At 39.1% G+C, this 18689-nt stretch overlaps 1 protein-coding gene across 6 annotated transcripts in view; it reads right to left on the bottom strand.

Moving 5' to 3' along the window:
* Positions 1-18689, bottom strand: part of MYO1D (myosin ID) — a 379527-nt gene that overhangs the window by 306651 nt on the left and 54187 nt on the right. For 2 of the 6 annotated variants that reach the window (XM_077970767.1, XM_077970765.1), the window contains exon 2: positions 15132-15209. The exons of the other annotated variants lie outside the window; for them this stretch is intronic. The gene's annotated coding sequence lies outside the window, so the exon portion shown is untranslated. The remainder of the gene's footprint in view (positions 1-15131; positions 15210-18689) is intronic. 6 annotated transcript variants of the gene reach the window in all.

Here is an 18689-nt window from a genome sequence, read left to right on the forward strand (position 1 = left end):
GGACTCATTTTATTCAACAAAGTATAGAGCATCTGCATGCTATCAAACTCACGTGGTGAGGCTGCATGATAAGGTCCTGTGTGACACAAGCTGGATTAGTCACACACAGTCCGACCATGTTACAAACTGTCTTATTTAAGGGTATTATATAAATTCTAACTCAAAATATTATTTGCATTGTATTAAGAGGTAGGGCCTTTCGGAGGTGATTAGATTATGAGGGTTCCACCCCCATGAATAGAATTAGTGCTCTTATAAAAATGGGTTGAGGGAGCTTGCTTGCCCCTTCTGTCATGTAAGGACAGCAAAAAGGCACCAGTTATGATGAATGGATCCCAACAGACACCAAATCTGCTATCAATACTTTGATCTTGAACTTTCCAAATTTCAGAACTGTGAGCAATACATTTCTGTTGCTTATAAGTTCCTGAGTTTAAGGTATTTTGTCATAGCAGCCCAAATACACTAAGATATTAGGAAAATAAAAAGTACATCATTTATTTTTAATCCTAATTTGGTTTCACACCTAATCCTTTGCAAAATAAGCTTTATGGACTCGTTGTCCCCAAAATACATGTATTTTCTGTGTGTACAGTCATAGCAAACCAAATTATGGTGAAGGAAGCAGGTTCAGAGAAATGAAGACCAAAAGAGATTGTACTAGCTGTTACTTGGAGGTGTGATTTCCTCACATATTGAGTCTGGTTTTGAAGCCAAAACCGATGGAGAAGTGTGTTATTTGCAGAGATGACTAATGAAGCAATGAAACCATCAAAATTAGACAGCATTTATATATAAAACAAAAATAACTTCAAGGCCAAAATAATTCTTTGAAAAAAAAATGCCAGCTTTAAAAGCTGATGTTTACAGGATAGTCTAACCCTGGTCAAGGCAGCTCATTCAGGTTGGGCTGGTTCAAAGAAGCATCGCTCTTGGATCTCATTTCTGGAAGAGCTTTTTCAAAGATTATGTGTTCCTTCCCAGAGTTATTCCCTGATAGACATAGGACCTCAAGCCACATCTTTAGGGCTTTTCACCATCTTTACTTTCAGGTTACCTGCAACTTCAAGGAATAAACTGCCTTCTGGATTTTGATGAGAGGTAGAAGTTCATGATTATAAAAGTAACCTTATGGCTGGGTGCGGTGGCTCATGCCTGTAATCCCAGCACTGTGGGAGGCGGAGGTGGGTGGACCACGAGGTCAGGAGATCGAGACCATCCTAGCTAACACGGTGAAACCCTGTCTCTACTAAAAATACAAAACAATTAGCCAGATGTGGTGGCACATGCCTGTGGTTCCAGCTACTCGGGAGGCTGAGGCAGGAGAATCACTTGAACCTGGGAGGCAGAGGCTGCAGTGAGCCAAGATCGCACCACTGCACTCCAGCCTGGGCAACAGAGCGAGACTGTGTCTCAAAAACAAACAAACAAACAAACAAAAACAACAAAAAAAGTAACATTTTCGCACCATACCTAAGGTGTTAATGTTGTTGGTTTTTCAATTAGAGTTTAAATGTATTTTTTAAATGTATATTTAATATATATCCCATTTGTAAATTAGAATGTTTGGCTTTGCAGAAATAGTCATTAATCTGTGAAAAGTGAATCTTCAGCCTCAACCTCCTAGGCTCAAGTGATTCTCTCACCTCAGCCTCCTAAGCAGCTAGGGACTACAGGTGCATGCCACCACGCCCAGCTAATCTTTCAAATTTTTAAAAAATTTTCACTAGAGACAAGGTGTCGCTATGTTACCCAGACTGGTCTTGAACTCCTGAGCTGAAACAATCCTCCTGCCTCAGCCTCCCAAAGTACAGGTATTACAGGTGTAAGCCACCATGCTTGGCCAAACCTCCACATTTTGAATGCCTAAAGAGATTAATAATAAATATTCCAAGTAAGGATTATGTCATCTGTTACTATGTTTTTATAGCTCCAAGGGTGTTTGGCTTTCCAAGGCGTTGCTAGTCTGTTCCTTGCTTGTTCACCATGAATGAATTACTTATTTCTTTGCCTGCCCTTTAGTTCCAGCATATTCAGGAAAGGAGTGGTGCAGAGTAAATAGTGAATGGCATTTCCTATTTTACAAAATTGGCAACATGTAAGGCTTAAGTAAATAACATAGGATGTATTAATAAAAATGTAGGTTAATTTGGCAATTCTCTTTGGTCTATACATATTATATACACACATAAATAGGCTATAAGTTAATTTCATTTAGGGTGAAACAACAGTTGCACAACTCAGATTTCTCAAACTTGAATTTATTTTCAAGGAGGATTTCACAAAGTCAATTTAAACTAGACTGGAAAAAACCCACAAAAATTAATATACAATAATCCTACTATTTTAATATGTATGAATAAAAGGTAAAGACTACACTATAGTGTTTAAAGCAGTTTAAACTTTATTATTGGGTTGAAAATATAAAAAATTACAGTAAAAATATTTAAACAGGGTAACCTTAGTTCCACTCTCTAAAGGTTCCTATTGTTAACTTATATATTCTTCCATAAAACTTTATGTTCCTATACCCTGTGTATGTATATACATATTTAAAACAAAATTATACATAATATATAAAATATACACTGTACCCCATGTGTCATATTAATATATCTTGTCTGTATGTGATATATATCATATAATCTGATCTACATGTTTTTCTCAATTAGGATGTCTTAAATACTAAAGGTAACATTAGCAGTAAATAGTAAAGCAGGCTTATATCCCAAGCATTTCATCTGTTCTCCCACACTTCTGTGGGAGTTAGGCAATAGAATACTATTAGCTCTGCCACACAGGCTGTAGGATACACACACACTTCTGGGCCAAAGCACAGAAAAGCTGGTGTGAACATGCTTTGGTGACTGAGGAACCTCTGTGTTTGAGATGGCAGAGCCACAAGATCAAAGCAGCTTGCGTGCTCAGTGATTGACTAGAGAGTCCCCTGGATTCACAGAAAAGTTTATGTGAGTGAGAAATAAGCCTTTCTTACATTAAGTCACTGAGACTTGGGGGTTGTTTGTAACTGCAGTATAACCTACCCTATCTTAAATCAGCAACCCTTTCACATTACCATATTTGCATACCTCATTTTCCTAAATAACAGCATAGATATGTTATAATTAAGACATCAGCCCCTACTGAGGTACTTTTAGGTTGCTCCTGCTTTTGTGGTTGCTATTGTTACTATAAAAAATGTTATCATTAACATCACCTTACCCACAATTTTCCTAACCCAAACAAGTATTTCTGTGGGGAAATTTCTTGAAGTGAGAACTGATGGGTCATAGAATACTAAATTTGATGCTTTGGAAGGCCGAGGTGGGAGGATTGCTTGAGGTCAGGAGTTCAAGATCAGCCTGGGCAACATAGTAAAACCTTGTCTCCACAAAAAAATTTAAAAATTACCCAGGCATGGTGGTGCATGCCTGTGGTCCTAGTTACTCAGGGGGCTGAGGCAGGAGGATTGCTTGAGCCCAGGAGTTCGAGGCTGCAGTAAGGTATGATCATGCCACTGCACTCCAGATGAGAGCCTGTCTCTAAAAAAAAAGTAAATTTGAAAGAAATATTTAAGTAATACACCGATAATCAGAATTCAAAAGATATAAATGGAATGCAGTGAAAAGGTTCCCCTCACACTTTATTCCAGAACTTCCAGTGCTTTTATCTGACTATAACCAATGCTATCAATTTCTAATGTATTCTGAGCACTATGAATGGAATATTTGCATCCTACCCCCTGCCATGCCAAAATTCATACATTGAAATCTAACTCCTAATGTGATGGTATTTGGAGAGGGGGCCTTTGGGGGTTACCAGGTCATCAGGGTAGAGCCCTCATGAATGAAATTACTGCCCTAAAAGGAAGAGGATACACAGCTAACATACTCTTTTTCCACCATGTAATAATACAATGAGAGGGTGGCAGTCTGCAACCCAGCAGAGGTCACTCACAAGAACCCAACTATGTCAGCACCCTAATATTGGACTTCCTGGCCTCCAGAACTGTGAGAATAAATTTCTGCCATTTATAAGCTACCTACTTTATGATATTTCGTTAGCGCAGCCTGAAAGACTAAGACACTGAGAAATTTTGTATGCAAAATTTTATGCCTTTATGTATATCCATATGTATATGTATATATGTAAATACGTGTATGTATATGTACATATAAATATACACATGCACATGCATATGTATATTTAGGGTAGATATGAGAGAGATTTCTAAATTGTATCTCAAAGAAAATGCCTGCTCTCCCACACCCTCCTTGGACTGGTTTTTATTCATTTTTATTTTTGATTTTAAGGTAGGGTCTCGCTCTGTTGCCTAACCTGGAGTGCAGTTGTGCAATCATGGCTCACTGCAGCCTCAAACTCCTGAGCTCAAGCAATCATCCCACCTTAGCCTCCTGAGTTGCTAAGACTACAGGCATGTCCCACGACCCCCAACTAAATTTCTTTGTTTTTTATTTTGTAGACATGGGGGTCTTGTTATGTTGCCCAGGCTGGTCTTGCACTGTACTCCTGGCCTCAAGCAATCTTCCCCACTTGGCCTTCCAAAGTGTTGGAATTACAGGCACGAGCCACTGTACCTGGCCTAGGCTGTTTTTTTTTCTTTTTCTTTTTCTGAGACAGAGTCTTGCTCTGTTGCCCAGGCTGGAGAGCAGTGGCATGTTCTTGGCTCACTGCAACCTCCACTTGCTGGGTTCACGTGATTCTCACGCCTCAGCTTCCCGAGTAGCTGGGATTAGAGGCATGTGCCACTATGCCTGGCTGATTTTTGTATTTTTGGTAGAGACAGGGTTTTGCCATGTTGGCCAAGCCGGTCTCAAACTCCTGGCCTCAAGTAATCTGCCTGCCTTGGCCTCCCAAAGTGCAGGGATTACAGGTGTAAGCCACTGCGTCTAGCCATTGGGCTGTTTTTAAAACAAGAGGCACTCATGCAGTGTTTCTGTGCTCAGCAATAACAGCAACTGCTAATACTTGGACAACCCTTTTGCATCATCTTATTAGAAGGGGTCCAACTATAATTGTCAGGTGAGCTGATAATCTTTATAGTATTTGCAGTACAAATTCACAATGATCAATGATCTGCTTCTCTAAAGACAGGCAAAAACTAATTAACGCTTCTTCTATACCTAAAGGCAGTGGGAAAGGGCTAAGTAAAGCGTGAAGGGAAAAGGCCAGGACAAAGCAAAAGCAGTGGCATGCAGGTGACCTTGAGAGGCATGAGCAGGAAGCAGCCAGGAGAATGATGTGGCTGAAAGGTGTACGTGAACACCGGGCAGCAGTGGTGAAGGGGAGGAAGTAGTGGGTAGCCAGAGTCAGGAACCAATGTGACAAGGGACTATATTTGAAGGGTGAGGAAGCTGCAGAGAAGAGCACCCAGACAGCAGATGGAGGCTGAGAAAGGGAGGGGAGAGTAGGTGGCAAGAGAAACAGAAGGGCAGACACAAAGAGTTCTAAGGGTGACTCTGAAGTTTAGAGTTCACAGACTCAGAAAAGGTAAAGATGGTTGGGTGTCCTGTGTCAGGATGTACTGGGGGATCTTCCCTAGTAATTTAGGTCTAAATCGCAAATGATTGAACATTCCTGATCTCTGTTTCACATGTTTACACTTTTGGGGAACCATACATAAGGTTAAGTCTGTAACTTTTTTTTTTTTTGAGACAGAGTCCCGCTCTGTTGCCCAGGCTGGAGTGCAATGGCGTGATCCTGGCTCACCTCAACCTTTGCCTCCTGGGTTCAAGCGATTCTCTAGCCTCAGCCTCCTGAGTAGCTGGGACTACAGGCACCCACCACCATGCCCGGCTAATTTTTGTATTTTTAGTAGAGACGGGGTTTCACCATGTTGGCCAGGCTGGTTTCAAACTACTGACCTCAAGTGATCTGCCCGCCTCGGCCTCCCACAGTGCTGGGATTAGAGGCATGAGAAGTCTAACTTTTAATATGCCTTTAAATAACTGTCCACTTATCACAATTTCCTGGGCTTAGGATAAAAGTATTCTGTTTGAGGAGGAGTCATCTTTTTTTTGGTAATTTAATATTTATGAGTCTTTTAAAAAGTAGATTAAATTATTTGACCTTTTAAATTCTGAATTAATTTTAATGGGTTTAGGTTATTTGCCTTATGGCATTACACTGAAACCTTGGCAGACAGACAGCAATTGTAGCAACAGCTTCACCAAAAGTGAGTGTATTCCTTAAGAAGAGAGGGAGAAGGCGATCAGCCTGAGAGGCACCAAAGAATGAGGAAGACTTGAAGAAGACCGGGAGATACCAACAATAACGAAGAAAAGGGGAAGGAGCAGTTCCTGCTCTCAAAAGGGCATCTACATTTCCAGTTCAGACATTTCTTCCAACTGCCTATACGATATTTCAACTAGGATGTCTCACTAGGCATTCCAGACTCAATGCGTTTAAAACATAGCTCAAGTAAACCTCTACCAGTCAAACCTACTCATCCTGTTGCCTTCCTCATCTCCATGAATGGCTATCCACTTAGCCAAAAAGAAACTGGAAATCAAGTGAGACCTTTCTTCCCCTCCCTATGTCCAGTCAATGAGGATGCATGCTGCATCTCCCAAATCCATCCCCGCTACTCCAGCCCCAATCCTTGGTCTGACTTGATTTTCTACAGTACTTGCTACCCAGTTTCCCTAACTTCAATGTCACTACTAATTCTTCTTCATTTTTAGATCTTTTACTTCTAATCATGAAATATTTAACCTTGTAGTAGACATAGTATGCCCTCTACCCACATTTATCCCCCAACTCTCTTTTTTCTTTCTTTTTTTTTTTTTTTTGCCAGTAGGGTCCTGATGCTGTTCAGGTGTTCACCCCTACCCAGCCACGTGCTCCAGAAATGGAATGCTATCCCCAGATCCAAGAGAATGGATCTTGGTTAGTCTAAGGTAAAGCTGGGAATTCCAGTCCTCTTGTCATTGATGAGATTAGGAAGTTTTTCTCGGATCTGAGTAAAGATGTGAGGCAATCCTTTTTGAAACCTGCCATATGCACATGTTGCCTGAGTTGTCATCTTGAGATGAGGAGAGCCAGTCTAAAAGGACAAGTCAAAATGCTGAGGAGATGGAAGGCACCTGGGTCCTTGAAAACATGACTAAGCAACTGAATTATCCAACCCAGGACCCGTTCTACTGCTACACTTCTTGTTATGGGACAGAAATAACTTTCCTTATAGTTTAAGTCACTTTTATTTGGGTTTTTCTATTACTACTTGTAGCCAACACATTCTGCTACAAAGAGAGATAAGCTTGCCTTAATAGGGAAGTTGATAAGTTTAGTTTTGAATTCTGAGTTTGGGTTTACTTTTCTGAATGGAAACAAGATCAAAGGATGGATGAGAGGACAGGAGTGCAGAGATTCAAGAACTGGTACAGAAGGGATATTGAGGGCTACACAAAAGTAGCTGAAGTCATCAGGTATGATTATGACTCAAAATGGCAAACAATTATTCAGTGCTTTTTATGTGCTAGGCACAATTTCAAATGTACTAAAAGAACTATCTCTTTTATTCTCACAGTTCTAAGAGTTTCCCTTCCTATGCTAAATATGGTAAAAAAAAAAAAAAAATGAGGGTAAGAGAGATCTAGTAATTTGTGAAAGGTTACAAAGGGTCAGGGGTGATAGAGCCACAGTTCAAACCCAGCAGTCTGACAGCAGAGTAAATGCTCTTAACTCTTTATGTTGCGTTACCTGCACTTAAGTTAGAGGAAGTCAGAATGAAACACGATAGTAATAAGCCTTCCAAGTGAGGGAACTGGAGAGACAACTAGAGTACCAGGTCAAGGGGAGGAGTACTGACCTTGAGATATAGCCTGTGGGGTTCTGGGTAGGACAACGGAGAGGACTGCAGAAGTTCCAGCAGACACTGGACACCAACTTCACCTGCTGCACAGTTTTGCTTAGAAACAGCAGCATGTTATAACACATTCAGCTTCCTTGCCTTAACAAAGTACTAAGTCACTTACAAACAGGAAAATGATATTTATTGAGTACCTACAAAATGCCAAGCACTAGGCTAGGTAGAGGCTTTATATATAACACGCCATTTAATTCTCACAACCCCCTTAACCATAATGGCGACATTAACTTTTCATGAACAATTTTCCAAGCAAATATAACTTGTACATGTGGAGTCATCTACACCCATCATCCAATCCACTGGCAAATCTTGTTAGTTCAATCTTCAACAACTATTCAGCATTCAATCATTTCTCCTGTAAATGGTCTTCATTGATGATTTCCCAATATGCGAAAAGATATTCTGGCACTGACTTCAGTCCTATATCCTCAAATATCACCTACAGACAAGTCTGAAAAAAGACTAGGTTCTTACACAACCTGTTACTCATTTATCTAACAAATATTTTTTGTGCTAAGCAATATGCCAAGGGCTTAGATACAATGGTGATCAACATAACTATGGTCTGTGTTCCTCCAGACAGCCCAGTAGGGGATGCAGACAAGTAAAAGGAAAATATAGCAAAGGAGCTATTAGAGGAAATGCAGGGAGATATATCACAGTACAAATGAAACGCAGTTAATGCAGACCTCAAGGACTGAGAAGGTGATCCCAGAAGTAACATCTTTAGTTGAAAACTAAAGAACCGGTAGGAATTATTGAGGCAATGGGGTGGAGGAGGAGGAGTGGGTAAGAGTAGTGTCCCACATGGAGATCTCAGCAGGAACAGAGGCTGAGAGGCTTCAGAAAGAAAAAAGCATGTTTAAAGGATGAAAAGAAGTTCAGTAAGCCCGGAGCACAAGGCACAGAGAAGACAGCAACAGTAAAGGAAAGGAAAGATAGAGAAAAGAGAGGAGAATTAATTGTTGATGATGCAAGGGCCTTCCAAGTCATGTTAAGAAGTTTTGGCTACAGCATGGAAGTCTTAAGACTGGAGTTATGGAGACCAGTTAAGAGACGGCTGCGTCCATGGTACGCTTAATAGAAACCTATGCTGGAGCATGGTGGTAGTCACATTCAAAAGATATTTAGGAGACTCAATTGACCTCATCTGGTGACTGACCAGATGGGAGTGGAGATGGTGAGGAGATACATGAATCAAGAATAACTAGATTGCTGCCTTGGGCATTAGGTGGAAGGTTGAATACAAACTAGCTTTCACATGTGGTAACTTTCTCCAGGTAGCAACACTTTTTAGAAAAGTGACCTGCCAGAGTTCAGGTCAGCCACATAAAAAACACTTCTGGCCGGGCGCCGTGGCTCACGCCTGTAATCCCAGCACTCTGGCAGGCTGAGGCGGGCAGATCATGAGGTCAAGAGATTGAGACCATCCTGGCCAACATGGTAAAATTCTATCTCCACTAAAATTACAAAAAATAGCTGGGTGTGGTGGTGCGCATCTGTAGTCCCAGCTACTTGGAAGGCTGAGGCAGGAGAATCACTTGAACCGGGAATGCGGAGGTTGCAGTAAGCTGAGATCACACCACTGTACTCCAGCCTGGCAACAGAACGAGACTCCATCTCAAGAAACGAAACAAAGCAAAACAAAACAAAAAAACAGTTCTGTGTTGACATTCTAAATTTATTCCTTCTTTTTTTCTACTGCACTTCTAAGTAATAGTAAATGCTCAATGAATTTGTAAGCACAGAAACCATATAAATGACCTTATAAAATGGTGTGAAAGGAAGGAAGATAATGAAGGACCTCCTCAATCCGAGTAGCCATTTGTTCGCTGTTAAAAGAAGAGACATGTAATATGGAGTAATGAAAGCAAGACAAAGAATTAGCAGACTATTTTAAATGAAAACGTGTCTCTTCCTAGCAGGATGCATTACAAATAAGATATAAATTAATCATTGTTGAAAATTTAAATATTCACACTGGAATTGCTGTATTATCTATTGAAAGTTGCCTAGAGTAATGCTAATAGCAATTACAGATAAACTCCAAACTTTCAGTGGCTTTACACGACAAGCTGATTTATTACCCATACAATACAAATGCTTCTGTGGGGAGGGAGTGGGCCTTTGCTACGTGCAATTGTTCAGTAGCATGTCTGACAAAAATGCTTCCATCTTCAACACATGACTTCAAGTTACCTCGCGCATCAACAGCCAGCCAGCAAAAGGGGCAGAGAATGGATAATCACTTGTGGGAGGCTTTTGTGAGTTAGACCTAGAAGTGTCTAGACCTCAAAAATTCCACTAGTGAGTACTCTGTCACATGACACATAACTGCAAGGGAGGATGTGCCGCCAAAGAACAGGAAACACATTTTGGTGAATAATTAGCAGTCTATTACGGACGGTAAAATCCTGAAGACAAGACATATGACTTACTCACCTTTGCAGAGCTTAACAGTATCTTGAAGAAAATAGACCCTCAAGGTTCAAATATAATTCTGTTGAAAAAATACTTAATGAAAAAATTATCTCATAAGAGATCCATTTTGCTACATAAACTACTGCTAAAATACATAAACTGTAGGAAAAAAGATTTTCTGGCTCTTGACTTATAGAAGTTGCCCATTTCAACCTGGATTTTCCTTATTTATCAGGAAGACACCAAAAATATTGTGGTAGAAGAAATAGAAGAAACCATTCCAAACTTGTGGCTCAAGAATTGTGAGTACTAGTTCTAAAGTATGGAAAAATACCAATGATAATGACTTAAATACTTTAAATTTTCATGTTGGCTCTTATTGTCATAATTTTTTTAAAAGCATAGTTATTATGCTTAAGTCTAATCCTGGTCAGGCAGCCCTCTTCCCTCTCATAGATTTGCCATTGAGAACAGGAGGTCTAAAAAACATACACTTTGGCAAACAAGAAACAAACAAGAAAGCATGCTGGCTCTGAATTCCCTGGGCCTCAAGTGACACGTCACTCTATGCAGAGTTCATTGGCCAATACCACAGGTTAGTCCTGTGGTCCCGATCTAACTGCAAGCTAGGTAGGAAAAGTTGAGAAGGACAAGGTAAGTGACTACTGTCTCTGCCACAAGCCCCGGTTTCTAGGTACATTTCCTATGTAAATTTCGAGGTTGTATTCTCTCATACAAGTTGGTTTCTTGTAAGTTTGTTTACTAGTAACAATAACTGATAATCAAGATGATAAAATTAAATTTCTGGGCTTATAAATATAACAAATCATTTATCCATGGTGACCTGATCTGAAAACCTGTGGGAAGTAGCCAGTTGCTTCTTCTCAATATCTCTCAGTTACAACATCCTAAACAAGAAATCCATTCATCTCTCAGTCAATAAATATTTATTGAGAAGGTCTGTGGGTCTAGTGTGATGTTTAACACTACATTAAGCATCTGACGGTGAAAAGGGCACGCTTGGTTCCTGTCCTGATCCAACTTAGAGTCAAGTGAGGAACAGTTTTAAAAAATTATCAACAACTATGTTATTACAATACAGACAAACTAGAGATAAAGGAAGAGGGCACAGTGCTAACACGGTATTAAACATGAGACCTCACAAGGTTAGGAAAGGCTTCACTGAGACAAACGCAGGGCCCAGAAGGATACATAAGGGTTAGACAGCTAAAGAGAGAAGGTTAATGTCCTAGACCAAGGGAAAGGTTGGAAACTTAGTCCAATGTTACTTTTTGTCTTGAACTTTGAAATCATTTTAATAATTATTTTGGTTTCTCTCTACCTGATTGCTGTAGTACTATTAAAACTAAATTTTAAATAATTCTGTTTGATTCTAACCAATCAAGTTTGCAAGGGATTGCAATTTTTTAACAATATCTTCAAATTCTAGGCAAGGAAAAAAACATTTGCATATAATTTTTCTCTAAAAATACTTATACTGTGTATTTACAATTAGTAAATCCTGAGTTACTTCATTGTTTTTATATTAAGTGGTCTAAATAATAAATGGATGCATTCACCTCAACTGTAGATATTATGCAAAATTCCTGGATGTATCGTAAGTATGAGTTTAAAATTCACTATCAAAACCTTAATCCATTTTCGTCACAAACACAGGATTTAGTCTTTCTTCTAATATAATACAGTCCCTTTTTGAATTTTTTTAATAATAAAAATTAGTATTTTTAACTAAAGAAAAGGATGACAAATGGCAAGAGATGCCACAGAATAAAAATTTTTTTGGTGAGGAAAAATTGTGTAACTTAGGCAAGTAACTACTTGTACCTCAAATTCTATTTAATGAGGTACTAGATGTATTGCTATAAATAAAATAAAAATAGTAATTATCTGCTAGCTACTTCACAGTGATTACTTAATTTTTTTGTAGATATAGGGTCTTGATATGTTGCCCAAGTTGGTCTTGAACTCCTGGCGTCAAGTGATTCTCCCACCTCAGCCTCTCAAAGTGTTAGGATTACAGGCATGAGCCACCATGCCTGGCTAACAGTAATGTTACAAGAATACATTAGAAATCTACAAATTTTATGCATTTCTAAAAAGATATGAAGACTGAAGACTGAAGATTCTTTATGCTGCTGAGAAACAGGAAAACAACAGCCAGATCATTTAATGGTTTAGCAACAAAAGAACCTGGAACAAGAACATATTTCTACCTCTCTTCATTACAGTAATAAAATGCATTTACATTCTATGCCTTTTGAAGTTAATATTTTACACTCATAAAATGACTGCAGTTTAAAAACTGGTTTTGAAAGCTAAACACAGGAGTTCCCATTTTCAAGGAAAGTAATCCTTCCCAGCTATAAAAGCCTATATGTTTATGAGTTGTTTTCAGTTCAAAAACTCAAAATTAACCAAAATAAAAGGATCCAGTAGAGAGGTTGATGTTCCTCCTTCTTTGCTTTTTCTCTAAACTGTTTTCAAGTAGTATAGTAATAGCCAACACTTACTGAGCATTACCATGCCAGGCACTGAGCTAAGTGGTTTACATGCATTATCACATTTAATCTTCACAACAACCCTATATGTTACGCTCTTTTAAAGAAATACCTTACATTACAGATAAAGAAATGGAGACTTTAAGAGGTAGTAGGTTCTCTACCTACAAGTATTGAATGGAAGAGTTGGGATTCACCTAAGTAGTCTACTTCTAGAGCCAGTGCTCTTAACCATGCCCCTATCCTGCAAATAGTCTGTAAACAAGTCTTAGTGATGCTTCTGTTCAAACTGTGGGTCACTGCTGCCCCTGCAGTCTCTGACCATCCTCCCCAGCACTGCTGAGCTATGGTCCCATGTGAAGGCCTCAGTATGGAAGGAGGGTTGGCTAAGTATCCAATAATAGCTCCAGCCCAGTGGGAAGGTACCACACCACTTGAGATGACACTGCAAAGGAGGCAGATGCTCGATGGACACGTTCAAGACCCATCCAGCTCAAGGATAAAAAAATGGGACTTGCAAGTTTCCAGCCTTCTTTTCTAGAACAGCTGCTGGGAGAGAGACCAATGGGGAAACTAAAGTGAAAGTCTCATTCTTCTCTAGCCTAAGTTTTAGAGTCCAATGAAGCATTGCAGCATACACTTTGTAGTCAGAAAACCCTGAGTTCAAATCCTGGTTCTACCACTTGCTATAGTGATCTTGGGCAGATCTGATCCCTTGGTCAGATCTCTCTAAGCCTGTTTCCTCATCTGTAAGGAAGGGTATTATACCACATAAGGTTATTGTGAGGACTAAATGAGACTAAGTATGCAATAAAATACCGGGGTCCAGTTTTCTTTGGATGTAATGGGCCTGGAAAAATCCTTAAAATACTTTTTACCTACAAAATCTTATGAAGTTCTGCCTCATTTTCAGCTTAAAAACTTTAAAAAATTCATCGAAATAAAAGAGAATTCTACTAGAGAGGTAGGTTGATGTTACCTCTTCCTTGCTTTTTCCTTAAAGTGGAATGTTAAACACTAGGATATGCCTGGAAAGTGTTCAACCTACAAAAAAGGAAGTTAGCAGCCGCTGAAAAGTAACTACAGCTGGTTATTCACTTTACTCTGAAAGCATTTGCTGTTGATATAATCACACCACAGGAAAACTTCATAATGTTGGCTGAAAGAAATCTGAAATGACACAGCAATAATGCTTCATCATGCAAAAGTTGGTTTCATCATTTTTTTTTTTTTGGTTCGGCTAGTGTGATTGCAAGACAGGAGGCTATGTTAACTTGGTTATAAGCAGGGAAGTTGGCTGTGAGGAGATAAACAGAGATCTCACAGGAATTCTGGGGTAGAAATCACTGGACCAGAACTGAAGGGCTATCTCCCAGCTTCTGTTTCTGCCTTTTGATTCAGTCCATTCCCCTCCGTTTACTCAACAGTTCCTTCTGCTTTGGTGGCTTTTTCTGCTCCTTCTCACAGCTGACATGGCTTTGACTTGCTGTGGCCTCCCCCCATCATTCTCTGCATCAGGTGCTTTCAACCTTGATTTTATTGTTTATGTATACTTACGAACTTTTCTGAAGGGAATGTCCCATACTTTCATTAGATGCTTCAGGAAGGCAATGACCCCAAAAAGGAATAAAAACCACTGTTTTATCTCATGACGCTCTACCTTTAATCTCTCCTAGTAACTCTTTTACTTATTCAGTTTCTTAATTCCAAATTCCTAGCAGAATAATAATAATGGCTACCATTTATGAAGCTTTGAGTATGAGCCAGATACTGTTCTAAAGACTTAACTATTTTTAATTCTCAAAACTACATTATAAGGATCTAATATTTTATAGAGAAGGAAACGGAGGCATAGTGAACTTTGGGTAACTTGCTTAAGGTTACACAACTAGCAAGTGGCTAAGTCTGAATTTCAATCTAGACAACATGCTTAGTGCTTAAAACTGACTGAGTAAAACTTTGCAAATCAAGCCACAGGTTGCTGGTAAGCCCACAGGTTGGTCATCCTTGGATTACGTCCTATTCCAGATGTGGCAGGGGGAGAAAAGGGAGACAGGAATCAAGTGGTTCAAAACATGATCACTGTTCAGTAAGGCCATAGAAGGGTAGTTTCTCTTTAAAAAAGTGAGAACAAGGATGCACAGAAATGGGAACTCGTGCACACTGTTGGTAGGAATACAAACTGGTACAGCCATTATGGAAAACAGTATGTAGGTTCCTCAAAAAATTAAAAATAGAGCTACCATATGACCCAGCAATCCCACTTCTGGGTATATGTTCAAAGGAAAGAAAATCACTACCTTGAAGAGAGATCTTCACTCCCACGTTCACTGCAGCATATTCACATTAGTCTCAAGATACAGAAAGAATCAAAGTGTCTGTTGATAAATGGATGGATAAAGAAAATGTGATATAAACACATACACATAAAATAGAATACTATTCAGTTTTAAAAAACAAATCCTGCCATTTGTGACACGAATGATGAATGAACCTGGAGGATATTATGCTAAGTGAAATAAGCCAGACACAGAAAGACAAATACTACATGATTTCACTTACAATATGGAATCTAAAAAGTTGAACTCATGGAAAAAGAAAGAATGGTTGTTATGAGGTGATAACCTCATACGATTAGGTCATATATGGTCAAGGGATGGGGGACATGGAGAGATACTGGTCAAAGGGTAGAAATTTTCAGTTATAGAAGAATATTCTCACCATATACACACAAAAGAGTAACTATATAAGGTGATGACTACATTAATTAGCTTGACTGTGGTAATAATTTCACAATGTATACATATATCAAAACATCATATTATATACTTTAAGTATATGTATATTCTTTCTGTTCATTCTTCCTACTTTTTTTTTTAACTTTTATTTTAAGTTGAGGGGTACATGTGCAGGTTTGTTATACAGGTAAATTTGTGTGTTGGAGGTAAGTTGTACAGATTACTTCATCACCCAGGTATTAAGCTTTGTACCCATTAGTTATTTTTCCTGATCCTCTCCCTCCTCTCATCTTCCACCCTCTGATAGGCTCCAGTGTCTAGCATTCCCCTCTATGTGTCCATGTGTTCTCATCATTTAGCTCCCACTTGTAAGTAAGAACATGTAGTATTTGGTTTTCTGTTCTTGTGTTAGTCTGCTATGGATAATGGCCTCCAGCTCCATCCATGTCCCTGCAAGGGACATGATCTCATTCTTTTTTATGACTGGCTACAAGCATATATAATTTTTGTTTGTCAATAAAACCTCCATTAAGCTGGGGGGAAAATGATGTAGGTGGTGGGAGGCATAATTAGTCATTAATATGTCTAGTATAATCATCACTTTCATTGTTTAACTTGTGGGAATATTCTTATACCAACAAACTAAAATTAAAAAATGAATAAACACATATGTACATAAAATATAACTTACTTTCAAGAATTACAAATAGGGATGAAGTAATCCTTGTGGTAAAGAAATAAGAGATGGCCAAGTGCCCTACAACTGCCAACCTTTGTCAGCTGAAGATACACACACACACACACACACACACATCTTTGACTGGCGCTTCTCTATGGATCCAGGGAGATCTAGTCCTGTATTTGAACCAAATTTCCAAGGACAGATCCAAATTCAAACTACCAAATTCAAACTCGTCCATACTAGGGATTGGGGGGAAAAGTTTTCTCAGGGAAAAACTCCCTTTACTTATAAGTATAGGATTTTTGTTCAAAAAGTGAAAGAAAGAGACAAAATATGAATGCAGGGATTAGGCTATGGACATCCTTTGAAAGGGGTGATGGTGAGGCATAATTCTGCCAACCACAGGCAGCATTTTAAAATTAGTGGTTTTAACCATGACTTTTACTTGATCTGGTAAAATTATCATGGTAAATATTCTTGTTTTATTTCCCACATTCAGGAAGGGGTGATCATGTGACTTAGTTCTGGTCAATGAGATGTAAGTTGAGGGTTTCTAGTAAAGTTTTGCTTCCTCAGTATAGGCACCCCTTTTCCTCCTGTTCTTTCTTCCTGTCTAGAATGCTGATGAGAGGTTGGAGGTGGAGTAACTATCATATGACCACAAGACAAGCATGAGCACAAAAGTCATAAGCCAAGGATAGCTAAGTGAGTGGTCACCCAGGGTCAGGGCACCGACGACACTATGCAGCTAGAAGATCAGCCCAACTACTAACCTCTGCAGCATTCATTACATATACATAATATTTTACGAGAAGGAAACTGAGGTATAGTGAACTTTGGGTAACTTGCTTAAGGTTACACAACTAGCAAGTGGCTAAGTCTGAATTTCAATCTAGACAACATGCATAGTGCTTAAAACTGAGTTAAACTTTGCAAATCAAGCCACAGGTTGTTGGAAAGCCCATAGGTTGGTCATATATATCCCCGATTTGGCGAAATATACCTAGGAAAACCAATAATAGTAATATAAGTAATTAAAAATTGAGTGATCAAATGGAGAGAGGGAATGTAAAGTTATAGTTGTAAAAGTAACTACTAGGAAAAAAACCTAATGTTAGGTGTTCACATTATCAAAAGGAAAACACAAAGCAAGGCAACACAAACAGTGAACATCATGCGGGAATGGTGGCTCATGCCTGTAATCCCAGCACTTTGGGAGGCTGAGGAGGGCGGATCACGAGGTCAGGGGATCGAGACCATCCTGGCTAACACAGTGTATTTTAGTCTCTACTAAAAATACAAAAAATTAGCCAGGCATGGTGGGAGGCACCTGTAGTCCCAGCTGCTTGGGAGGTGAGGCAGAAGAATGGCGTGAACCTGGGAGGTAGAGCGTGCAGTGAGCCGAGATCGGACCACTGCATTCCAGCCTGGGTGACAGAGCAAGACTCTGTTTCAAAAATTTTAAAAAAAAGTACTAAAGGCAGAAAAATTACATAAAGACAGAACTGAGACCAAACATGTCTGTCATGTCAATAAATTGTCATATAAAACCATTAAAAGCAAGACTCTCAGAATGATCACAAAGTAGAATCAAATTATATGCTGAACACAGGAGATTCATTTGGAACAAAACAACCCTGAAAGTTGGTACTAAATCTCCCAAAATTGAACTTACAAATTCAAAGCAACTGCACTCAAAAGACTAATAAACTTTCATTTTGGAACTTGAAAAGTTGGCTTTAAAGTTCAATTTTTGCAAAGTAAAGAACAATAAAGAGATATTTGTCCTTTCACACAGCAAAGCATAGCATAATGGGTCAGGTATCCTAGTTACAGTACTCGTAAAACTAACAGCTTACTGTTTGTCCAGAGCTTGGGGTTCTGTGCCGGCCACTTCCCCCAAGTACTTTACACATAGTATCTCATTTAATCCTCACAACCTTGTTAAGGAGCAAATAATTACCCCTATTTGACAGATGACAAAATTAGGATTGAAGAAGACTGCATTACTGTCTGAGGTCCCCTGGCTGCTAAGTGATGGCTCAGAATTGACCCAGGACCTCTTTCTTTGGAGCTGGTACTCTAGTCTAACTTTCCATTTCTAGTAAATGGAAAACAAACCATATACAGAACATTATTATGGCATACTTTATTTTTTAATTTGGATGTATGTATGTGTATGCACAATTTCTCTCCCTTGCCCTCTCCTGCTCTTCCTTCCTCCCTCCTCTTACAGTAGTTGGTTGTCCAAATGCTTGCATGTTCTGGAAGGAGATACATTAAACTGCAGTGTTTACTTTTGTGGAGTAGAATTGGTGGAGGAGAAGAAAGGGAGGAAATTTCATGTTTTACTTCATTTACTTCTGATTGTTTGACTGTTACTTGCATGTTTTTCTTTAGTAATTAAAAAATAAGGATAAAAAAGTAAGCCAAATTAA

Source organism: Macaca mulatta, chromosome 16, assembly GCF_049350105.2.
Source record: "Macaca mulatta isolate MMU2019108-1 chromosome 16, T2T-MMU8v2.0, whole genome shotgun sequence".
In the NCBI taxonomy this organism is placed as follows: Eukaryota; Metazoa; Chordata; class Mammalia; order Primates; family Cercopithecidae; genus Macaca; species Macaca mulatta.